At 39.8% G+C, this 12451-nt stretch overlaps 1 protein-coding gene across 1 annotated transcript in view; it reads right to left on the bottom strand.

The window, feature by feature from the left end:
- The window catches only part of LOC118366318 (chemokine-like protein TAFA-2), a 62456-nt gene extending 50769 nt beyond the window's left edge, over positions 1-11687 (bottom strand). Inside the window, exon 1 of the mRNA XM_035748896.2 lies at positions 11011-11687. The gene's annotated coding sequence lies outside the window, so the exon portion shown is untranslated. The remainder of the gene's footprint in view (positions 1-11010) is intronic.
- Positions 11688-12451: the final 764 nt, after the last annotated feature.

Below are 12451 nucleotides of genomic sequence, written 5' to 3' on the forward strand. Positions count from 1 at the left end.
ATTTTTTGGTTGTTATTCTGTCTCTCACTGTTCAAATAAACCTACCATTAAAATTATAGACTGATAATTTCTTTGTCAGTGGGCAAACATACCAAATCAGCAAGGGATCAAATACTTTTTTCCCTCACTGTATTTTATACAGTCTTTTTATATTTTATATATTTTTATATCTTCTTTATCAAGGGTGGCAATAATTTCGGAAATGAATGAATGAAATGCATAGGCATCCATATAGTATGTATGTATACACAAATATCCATGAACAGTTTTTTGGCTGAAACACACAGATGCCCTGCGCACATACTGTAAACACAGACAAAATTAACAGTTCTGTCATGGAGCATTCCATTTGACATATCCATGCAAATCACAAGGAGTGACCCTCTCTAGACTGTTTAGATTTTAGAATGTCAGTTGTTTAGATTCTAGAATGCCAGCTGGAATGAGTTTATATATTGACGTTGCAGATGTCTAAAGGATGGCGTTCAGTACAGGTCCAGTGTCTCAACACCTACGTGAGACTGGTGTTCATCAAACTACAGCTCAGCGTTCAAAACCATATACCCTCGAAGGTTATCACTAAGCTAAGGACCCTGGGACTGAACACCTCCCTCTGCAATTGGTTCCTGATGGGCTTGGCCCCAGGTGGTGAGGGTCGGCAACAATACATCCGCCAAACTGACCATCTACATGGTAGCCCTTCAGGGTTTGCGTGCTTAGTTCCCTCCTGTACTCCCTGTTCACCCATGACTGCGTGGCCTTACACGACTCCAACACCATTGTTAAGTTTGTCGACGACATGACGGTGGTAGGCCTGATCACAGACGACGACCAGACAGCATATTGCTGACGTCTCCATCAACGTCAGCAAGATAAAGGAGTTGATTGTGGACTACAGGAAATGGAAGGCTGAGAATGCCCTCATTCACATCGAACAGGACTGTAGTGGAGCGGATCAAGAACTTCAAGTTCCTCGGTGTCCACATCACTAAGGATCTATCATGGTCCAAACACACAAACACAGCCTTAAAGAGTGCACTACAATGCCTCTTCCCCCTTGTTAAGAGGGCACGACCATACCTATTCCCCCTCAAGAGGCTGTTAAGATATTGCGTGGGCCCTCAGATCCTTAAGGAGTTTTACAGCTGCACCATCTAGAGATCTTGACTGGCTGCATCACCACTTGGTATGGAAACTCCTTGGCATCTGACCACAAGGCACTACAGAGGGTAGTGTGTACGGCCCAGTACATCGATGGGGCGGAGCTCCCTGCCATCCAGGACCTCCTATACCAGGCAGTGTCAGAGGACGGACCACATTTTTATCCAAAGACTTCAACCACCCAAGCCACAGACTGTTCTCCCTGCTACCGCATGGCAAGTGGTACCATTGCACCAAGTCTGGAACCAACAGGACCCTGAACGGCTGCTACCCCCTAAGACTTCTAAACAAGGCAGATAAATAGCTAATCAGATGGCTATCCGGACTAAACACATTGACTATTTTTTGCACCAACTCTCTTGCACCAACTCTCTTGCACTAACTCCATGGACACACACTGGCCACTACCCACACATTCATACATACAGTACTTACACTGACACCCCAAAACACACACACACACACACACACACACACACACACACACACACACACACACACACACACACACACACACACACACACTCGCTACTGTCTATTATGTTGCCTAGTCACTTTACTCATACCTATACTGTATGTAGAGTACATAGCTACCTCAATTACATCAAATTAGTACTTCTAATCCCTGTATATAGCCATGTTATTGTTCTACTCCCTGTATATAGCCATGTTATTGTTCTACTCCCTGTATATAGCCATGTTATTGTTCTACTCCCTGTATATAGCCATGTTATTGTTCTACTCCCTGTATATAGCCATGTTATTGTTCTACTCCCTGTATATAGCCATGTTATTGTTCTACTCCCTGTAAATAGCCATGTTATTGTTCTAATCCCTGTATATAGCCATGTTATTGTTCTACTCCCTGTAAATAGCCATGTTATTGTTCTACTCCCTGTAAATAGCCATGTTAATGTTCTACCCCTGTATATAGCCATGTTATTGTTCTACTCCCTGTATATAGCCATGTTATTGTTCTACTCCTGTATATAGCCATGTTATTGTTCTACTCCCTGTATATAGTCATGTTATTGTTCTACTCCTGTATATAGTCATGTTATTGTTCTACTCCCTGTATATAGCCATGTTATTGTTCTACTCCCTGTATATAGTCATGTTATTGTTCTACTCCCTGTATATAGTCATGTTATTGTTCTACTCCTGTAAATAGCCATGTTATTGTTCTACTCCTGTAAATAGCCATGTTAATGTTCTACCCCTGTATATAGCCATGTTATTGTTCTACTCCTGTATATAGCCATGTTATTGTTCTACTCCTGTATATAGCCATGTTATTGTTCTACTCCTGTAAATAGCCATGTTATTGTTCTAATCCCTGTATATAGCCATGTTATTGTTCTACTCCCTGTAAATAGCCATGTTATTGTTCTACTCCCTGTAAATAGCCATGTTAATGTTCTACCCCTGTATATAGCCATGTTATTGTTCTACTCCTGTATATAGCCATGTTATTGTTCTACTCCTGTATATAGCCATGTTATTGTTCTACTCCCTGTAAATAGCCATGTTAATGTTCTACCCCTGTATATAGCCATGTTATTGTTCTACTCCTGTATATAGCCATGTTATTGTTCTACTCCTGTAAATAGCCATGTTAATGTTCTACCCCTGTATATAGCCATGTTATGTTCTACCCCTGTATATTCATGTTATTGTTCTACTCCCTGTATATAGCCATGTTATTGTTCTACTCCTGTAAATAGCCATGTTATTGTTCTACTCCTGTAAATAGCCATGTTATTGTTCTAATCCCTGTATATAGCCATGTTATTGTTCTACTCCCTGTAAATAGCCATGTTATTGTTCTACTCCCTGTAAATAGCCATGTTAATGTTCTACCCCTGTATATAGCCATGTTGTTCTACTCCCTGTATATAGCCATATTATTGTTCTACTCCCTGTATATAGCCATGTTATTGTTCTACTCCCTGTAAATAGCCATGTTAATATTGTTCTACCCCTGTATATAGCCATGTTATTGTTCTACTCCCTGTAAATAGCCATGTTCTACCCCTGTGTTCATGTTATTGTTCTACTCCCTGTATATAGCCATGTTATTGTTCTACTCCTGTATATAGCCATGTTATTGTTCTACTCCTGTAAATAGCCATGTTAATGTTCTACCCCTGTATATAGCCATGTTATTGTTCTACTCCCTGTATATAGCCATGTTATTGTTCTACTCCCTGTATATAGCCATGTTATTGTTCTACTCCCTGTATATAGCCATGTTATTGTTCTACTCCCTGTATATAGCCATGTTATTGTTCTACTCCCTGTATATAGCCATGTTATTGTTCTACTCCCTGTATATAGCCATGTTATTGTTCTACTCCCTGTATATAGCCATGTTATTGTTCTACTCCCTGTATATAGCAATGTTATTGTTCTACTCCCTGTAAATAGCCATGTTATTGTTCTAATCCCTGTATATAGCCATGTTATTGTTCTACTCCCTGTAAATAGCCATGTTATTGTTCTACTCCCTGTAAATAGCCATGTTAATGTTCTACCCCTGTATATAGCCATGTTATTGTTCTACTCCCTGTATATAGCCATGTTATTGTTCTACTCCCTGTATATAGCCATGTTATTGTTCTACTCCCTGTATATAGTCATGTTATTGTTCTACTCCCTGTATATAGTCATGTTATTGTTCTACTCCCTGTATATAGCCATGTTATTGTTCTACTCCCTGTAAATAGCCATGTTATTGTTCTACTCCCTGTAAATAGCCATGTTATTGTTCTAATCCCTGTATATAGCCATGTTATTGTTCTACTCCCTGTAAATAGCCATGTTAATGTTCTACCCCTGTATATAGCCATGTTATTGTTCTACTCCTGTATATAGCCATGTTATTGTTCTACTCCCTGTATATAGCCATGTTATTGTTCTACTCCTGTATATAGCCATTGTATTGTTCTACTCCCTGTATATAGTCATGTTATTGTTCTAATCCCTGTATATAGTCATGTTATTGTTCTACACCCTGTATAGCCATGTTATTGTTCTACTCCTGTATATAGCCATGTTATTGTTCTACTCCCTGTATATAGCCATGTTATTGTTCTACTCCTGTATATAGCCATGTTATTGTTCTACTCCCTGTAATTAGCCATGTTATTGTTCTAATCCCTGTAATTAGCCATGTTATTGTTCTAATCCCTGTATATAGCCATGTTATTGTTCTAATCCCTGTAATTAGCCATGTTATTGTTCTAATCCCTGTATATAGCCATGTTATTGTTCTAATCCCTGTATATAGCCATGTTATTGTTCTACTCCCTGTAATTAGCCATGTTATTGTTCTAATCCCTGTATATAGCCATGTTATTGTTCTACTCCCTGTAAATAGCCATGTTAATGTTCTACCCCTGTATATAGCCATGTTATTGTTCTACTCCTGTATATAGCCATGTTATTGTTCTACTCCCTGTATATAGCCATGTTATTGTTCTACTCCCTGTATATAGCCATGTTATTGTTCTACTCCCTGTATATAGTCATGTTATTGTTCTACTCCCTGTATATAGTCATGTTATTGTTCTACTCCCTGTATATAGCCATGTTATTGTTCTACTCCCTGTAAATAGCCATGTTATTGTTCTACTCCCTGTAAATAGCCATGTTATTGTTCTAATCCCTGTATATAGCCATGTTATTGTTCTACTCCCTGTAAATAGCCATGTTAATGTTCTACCCCTGTATATAGCCATGTTATTGTTCTACTCCCTGTATATAGCCATGTTATTGTTCTACTCCCTGTATATAGCCATGTTATTGTTCTACTCCCTGTATATAGCCATTGTATTGTTCTACTCCCTGTATATAGTCATGTTATTGTTCTACTCCCTGTATATAGTCATGTTATTGTTCTACTCCCTGTATAGCCATGTTATTGTTCTACTCCCTGTATATAGCCATGTTATTGTTCTACTCCCTGTATATAGCCATGTTATTGTTCTACTCCCTGTATATAGTCATGTTATTGTTCTACTCCCTGTATATAGCCATGTTATTGTTCTACTCCCTGTAAATAGCCATGTTATTGTTCTACTCCCTGTATATAGCCATGTTATTGTTCTACTCCCTGTATATAGCCATGTTATTGTTCTACTCCCTGTAAATAGCCATGTTATTGTTCTAATCCCTGTATATAGCCATGTTATTGTTCTACTCCCTGTAAATAGCCATGTTATTGTTCTACTCCCTGTAAATAGCCATGTTAATGTTCTACCCCTGTATATAGCCATGTTATTGTTCTACTCCCTGTATATAGCCATGTTATTGTTCTACTCCCTGTATATAGCCATGTTATTGTTCTACTCCCTGTAAATAGCCATGTTAATGTTCTACCCCTGTATATAGCCATGTTATTGTTCTACTCCCTGTATATAGCCATGTTATTGTTCTACTCCCTGTAAATAGCCATGTTAATGTTCTACCCCTGTATATAGCCATGTTATTGTTCTACTCCCTGTATATAGCCATGTTATTGTTCTACTCCCTGTATATAGCCATGTTATTGTTCTACTCCCTGTATATAGTCATGTTATTGTTCTACTCCCTGTATATAGCCATGTTATTGTTCTACTCCCTGTAAATAGCCATGTTATTGTTCTACTCCCTGTAAATAGCCATGTTATTGTTCTACTCCCTGTATATAGCCATGTTATTGTTCTACTCCCTGTATATAGCCATTGTATTGTTCTACTCCCTGTATATAGTCATGTTATTGTTCTACTCCCTGTATATAGCCATGTTATTGTTCTACTCCCTGTATATAGCCATGTTATTGTTCTACTCCCTGTATATAGCCATGTTATTGTTCTACTCCCTGTATATAGTCATGTTATTGTTCTACTCCCTGTATATAGTCATGTTATTGTTTCACTCCTTGTATATAGCCATGATATTTTTACTTGTTATTTCTACTCCTTATTCACTGGAAGGTATGTGTGATGCCAGACATTCGTAAAGTGCGCTAGTCTAAATCTCTAGTCAGGCATTGCCAGCCTGGAGGTTGTGATGTCACCTTGTCTTTGACCTAAAGACAGCAATTGCCTCCTGGAGCTACAACCTTGGCTTTAGCTCAAAGGGTTAACACACTGTCAATTCTGAAGAGCCAGAGACCTACTGGTAAACAACAGTTTGATGTAGCTACAGATTTGCCCCACAAACCAACAAAAAGCAATGAAAAGTTGTCTTCCTACTGTCCAAAGAGTATTGGTATTTGTGGCGACTTCTCTGGGCCTTGCTGGCAAGCTGCGTGACGGCCGCATGTTTTTAAGCCACTGGGCCACACTCAGAGCCCTGCTAAGACCCTGCAGGAGAGATAAAATGGCCGTGGTGGGGAAAAGGCAGACGCAGACCAGCGGTGTGAAACAGGATCACAGACGACTGGAGGACGGCCCATGAAGAAGGAGGGGGTGGAAGAGGGGGTAGCAGAGGAAGGGGCAATTTTGGACAGGGAATGTGAGAGCCATCGCACCAGAAGAGGATCCTGGGATAGCAATGGCTGCCAGCCATCTTCGGAGACAATCACAAGTATAGAGAAAGAGAGAGGTCATAGTTATGTTCGATTGGTGTGCACACATGGAGTACGCATGTAATGAGCATGGAAACCGTAACAAAGCATCCCACTGGGCACAGACGTCAATTCAACGCCGAGTTTTGATTTACAATTGGTTGAGTTGTCAACTAACGTGAATTCAACCTGAAATCAACCAAACATGTCACCCTGCCATTAGATTTAGGTTAAAAGTTGGGTGAAAAAAAAAAGGAAAAAAGACACTGATGACTTTTGCAAATCAAATCAGTTTTCCACGTTGATGCAATGTCATTTCATTTTTGGTTAAAAGTACGTGGAAACAACATTGATTCAACCAGTTTTTGCCCAGTGGGCTTGGTCAACAACATGGAACTTAGAAGAGCATCACGTTCAATAACCTACTCTTTCATAATTGTGTAAGTAATGTTGTCTGTGGGTCTAAAAAGGTAGTGGCTGTCGGCAACGGCAAGTACCTACTCGGCCACACACTTAAAACCATCACATTCCACAGTAAAACAGACGATTCACAGGGCCAGTTTGATAGGCCAATGTAGTACCCTTTAGTCAGTAGAACACACAAACAGGAAGTGACTCAATGCATGGTGAAATGCTCTATATTTCACAATAGCTAATCCTACAATAAACCTCTTTCCTCCTACTAAATTGAAACCACCACTTATAGAAGCATGTGATGCACAACACAGTGCCAAACAGCTGTGCTTCACTCTGTATTATTTGATGGTGAAATATACAATGTACCTCTCCAGAGACAAGAGGGGAAAGAGAGAATGAGAGAGAGAGAGAATAAAAGAGTGAGAGAGCACAAAAGAGATGGAAAGGGAGGGGAAGGCAGAGAGATGCGAACATTGTCGAAAACACCACGGACAATGTGTTAAATTGGAAAAGGAACAAAGCCTTCAGCCTCTAAACAAAGACTAATGAAGGCGGACATGATGCTAACGAACGCGTCTGCACGGCATTGGCAAATGGATCCTGGGAGGACCTAGCAAAACCCTGGCACTAGAGTGCCAAAGCCCATTTGATTGGATAGAGAGCAAGGGAGCGAGAGTAGGAGAGAGGGAAATAACATCTATGAGGTGTATGTTAAGTGTGTGTGTGGGGGGTTAGATAGGTGGTGGTGAGGGCGGGACTTGCTGTTATTTTGGCATTTCTGCTCTCTTATTTATTCTGCGGCTGGTGAATTTGTTTAAAGTCCAATTGGAAAAGGCTGATCAAAAAGAATGGGACAGGCAGAGAGAGAGGGGGAAAAAAGCCCTCGCTGCCGACTTACATCAAACGCAGGCACAGCGGGTGACAATCAACTACCAATTTTTTTCACACATTTCTATAGTTTCTGGAGGAAGGAGCGAGAGCTTGGCCTCTGAAGTCTTTTGTTTTGATCACAAAGAAAATGGAGCCCAGAACAGTCGAGAGCTACAGTATAGGTTCTCTCTTTGCGGAGTAATATAGAATGTATCACATTCCAACGCCTTTCAAGTGACACCAAGGATATGTCACATTGATATTAAAAGTTGTTACAAAAGTACTTGAGGTCATAGGCTACATCTATTTATTTGAAGGATATTCTACCCATGTAACCTAGGCCTGATAAGAGAAATGGTCTACTAGATTAAATCCACAATGTATTGATTTTATAGAATCACCATTAGGACTATAGGTCATGTACCTCCGTGACCCTTATCAATCTGTGACCGTAGAATTAGTTTACAACTCAGGAACATCAGTTTTTGATACCATTTGTGATAGCAAACATATTGGGGACCCTCTCAGAATATCAGAACACAACTCTTATATAGAGAGTGATTAAAATAGCATACAAGCAGTTTTACTATGACTTCTGCAGTGCATGGCCGGACTAATCAAGTCTCGGACCCTGAAAAAGAGAACCTTTTGACGTTTAAAGCTCATTTATTGCAATTATACACATTTTGCCATAGGGCAGAGTGAAAGAGCTGCCGCTTTAAAGCTTAAATTACACTGCATTATGTTCAAAACATTTTGGGGGAATATAAGAAGAATTGAGTAGAAACAAATGTGTAAATGATGGAGTACTGTGTATACAAATATCCATGTGAGCCTCCCAGGCCCATGTTGGGCATCTAAAAGGTTAAGAACATAAATTGTGGATGTATAATATTACATTGTATTGTACACTCGACTTTTTCCCCACATCTCATACAAAATGTATTAAACTGTTCTTGCTAGCAATATTCATAAAAAGGGTATTAAAAATATATGTATAGACATATTGAGGTCTTGCCATGGACCCCCGCAGTATCTCCTCAGACTCCACTTTGGGAACCCCTGAACAAGGATGCCTCATTGACTCTTACTGAAAGGTCAAGCCAGACATCACAGAAAAGCTCCAGAGTGGACTTGAACCACAAGGGTTTATGTGTTAACATAGCAGCAGGTCAATGTAGGGTTCATAACCCACAAATAAGAAATGTTGCTCATTTAAAAGCCTAATTTGTAATTTCAACAGCCTAACACCTGCCACTTTGTTTGATAATTTAAAGGAATGAGCTGAGAGAAATGTAACCACTCAGATTCATAGATGGATGGGTGGATCAATGGTAATGCCCTGAATGGGAAAGGGCACAGTACACACCAGGGATGTGACATTGGAGAATCATCATCCGGCTCTGGCCAGACAGCTGCCGACAGTTGGCACCAGGTCACCCAGCTGGAGAGGGCATTCCTCTGTGATATGTCCCCTCACAGTGTAGCCAGTCTGATAAGAGCCAAGGAGGTGCTCATCAATTGTCTGTCTGAGGGAGTTGGAGCAGTTGTCAGTAGGTGTTATTAATGTTGACTAACTACTATGCATGCACCTGTGTGTGTGTGCTCACTGACGTGCGTGTTCGCTGTCCTGCGAGTGCAAATTCTTCCCGTCTTCAAAATCCATATCCCCTCTCCACATTTTGCAGTCTATTTCATGTCAAGCCTCTCAAATCTTTACTCTGCTGGTGGTGATGCAAGAACACCTCGTGTGCCTCTGAATTGGTATAGAGGGTGTAAGGTGCAGGCACACGTAAAAATAGAAAGAGAGAGACAACCTATTTGATTGAAATCCCAGGTTTTGATCAGACAAAAACACATTTGGCTTCTCCACAGTGAGAGAGCATGTTTGTAGTTTTGCATCCCTGTGTTTTTAAATGTTATCATAGATTTCAGTTGGCCTACATAAATCCCCTATGCTTTTGTTCTGGTATACTGTCTTGGGTTGAACAGCTAGTCATTAGGTTGCATGACTATCCAGAGGACACACTTGCCCTTCTGATGCATTTAGCTTGTTAATTTACAAGCCTATTTAGTATTGGACCTTGACAGTGGACCAATGTTAAAGACGCAGCTCTGTCGTGTATGGCAGCCCACTGAATAAACAATGGTTGCACTGTCGGCAGACCAATGGATGTCTGTGCATAAAATGACTGGATGGAGAATCACCATATATGGTTCCCTTATTAACTGCCCCAAGACCAAATAGACAACTAACTTGACAGTTAAACCATATTTAGGGGACAGGATGACTTAAGGGATGTGTGATTTCTAATTATAAAGACAATCTAAATAGTTACAATGATGCCAGAAATTTCAGTGGTTACACTTTTGATCGAGAGAAAATAAACAATGAGCGGATGCAGTTGGCATAGCCTAATAAATGCAGGTCCACACATCACTCGAGGTGCACTTTCTCAAGATGAGGGCGATTGACTGGTAATTAAACTCGTGCTGGTAGCTAGTATGATCAACATCAAGATTAAAACGAACCCAGTCATTATCGCGCTAATTATTTCAGACTTGACTTGATTTTGATGAGATTCAAGTTAAGCATTTCTTGAGAACGCCCACTGGGCAAAAAGTGGTTGAATCAACGTTGTTTCCACATAATTTCAACAATAACTAATGTGATGACGTTGATATAAACGTGGGAAACTGATTGGATTTGCAAAAAGTAATTAACTAAGGAAAGGTCCTCTTTTTTTCACCCAACTTTGAACCTAAATCCAATAACATTGTTACATTGATTATTTCACGTTGAATTCACGTTAGTTGACAACTCAATCAAATGTAAATCAAAACTAGACGTTGAAATGGCATGTGCCTAGTAGGTGAGCTCCTTGTAGACCAATTCTCTTGTAGCACGCAATAAAAAAAATGGTGCTTGACTGCGCACACTTTTTAAGTGTCAGTAGCGATCATTATAGGGCACAAAATTGACCAAGTATGCTAAAATCACACTTTCATACCTGCTGCCCCGCTCCCTTCGCGCCCTCCAAAAGGTTAAGGTTGCCCTTTAATCCATCGGCACTGCTACAATCCAGCCGTGCGTCTGTCCGCGGGCGACATCAGCACAGCCTAGATTTGTGTAGGACTGGTCCAATATTGCTTGACAGTGATAGATATCCGAAAATTAAATCCACGCGCACACAAATGAAACACTGCTCGTTTTCTTGGAACAAATACTTGACTGAGCACAGAAAATTATTCAGGAGCTTTCTCGTCCTATTATGCTTTTTGATAGTCAGGATATTTATTGTCCAATATGTGAATACACTGATATTTTTTTCCCCAGTCTTAACGGAGTGTGATCACACTTGAAGTGAGAGAAAATAAAATAACCTAATAAAATAAATAGTAATAAACTCAAAATTGAAGTTAAATGGTCCCTACTTCTGCCTCAGTTGCGGCACCAGTCTGTATTCCACGGAGTTCCATCAGAGACTGACTGTACGCACTAACTTATCATACAAACACCTACGAACCGCTGCGCTCATCACAGACGCGGGAATAACCCATCATAGTGGCACAAGGCCACTAACACAATCCATCGCCACTGGCGTAAACACACTAATAAGCCTACATTGGTTAATCATATCAAGACTACACAAAAATGTCTTTGCTCAGTTTTGCGCAAATACGATCAATGGGATTTTCGATTCATGACATTGAATTGCATCATGTCATTAAATATGATTTTTGAAAGTTGTAAGAGACATGACATTATAGCTTAGGGGTAGTATTTGCATTGGTCTAGTAATGTGTAAGATTGAATTTAACTTTGGCAGATGTGAGCCTTAGGGGACCCAGTTTTGCATAAGTAGATATATTGTATACCTTTAAATTGTCATGTGTGAACAGGTGTGGATGGATCACACAGACTAATTAAAACCTCTTAAAGGCGCAGTGCAGTCAAAAAGTGAATTTCTTGTGTTGTATATATATATATATATATATTTCCACACTATGAGCGTGGAATAATACTGTGAAATTACGAACATGATGATAATGAGAATTTGCTCTTTGCTATTTGTTTCTTTTTGACCATTTTAATTGAAAACAAAACCCACAGTGAGGTACTTAATTGTTACCCGGAAAGGATTTAACGTTGAGATAATAAAGGCAGCATTGGACCTTTGATTCCTTGTGAACTTCAACAGAGCTGGACTTGGGCTACAGTGCAGTGAACTATGTTGCTTTACAGTCAAAAGTGGTGCAGCATTGCCATCATGTGGATTGTTTCAGAATAAGTTCCAAACTTGATGTTGGCAGTTATGTAAAAAAATATATTTTTAAAAATCACAGTATATTTAGCCTACATATCACTTCATTCAATCATTTCAGGAATGATTGCTAGACTTATGCTTCAGGCAATAAGGTCAGATGCAGTTTAAATAGGTCAGCCATACA

This window comes from Oncorhynchus keta, chromosome 33 (assembly GCF_023373465.1).
Source record: "Oncorhynchus keta strain PuntledgeMale-10-30-2019 chromosome 33, Oket_V2, whole genome shotgun sequence".
NCBI classification, from domain to species: domain Eukaryota; kingdom Metazoa; phylum Chordata; class Actinopteri; order Salmoniformes; family Salmonidae; genus Oncorhynchus; species Oncorhynchus keta.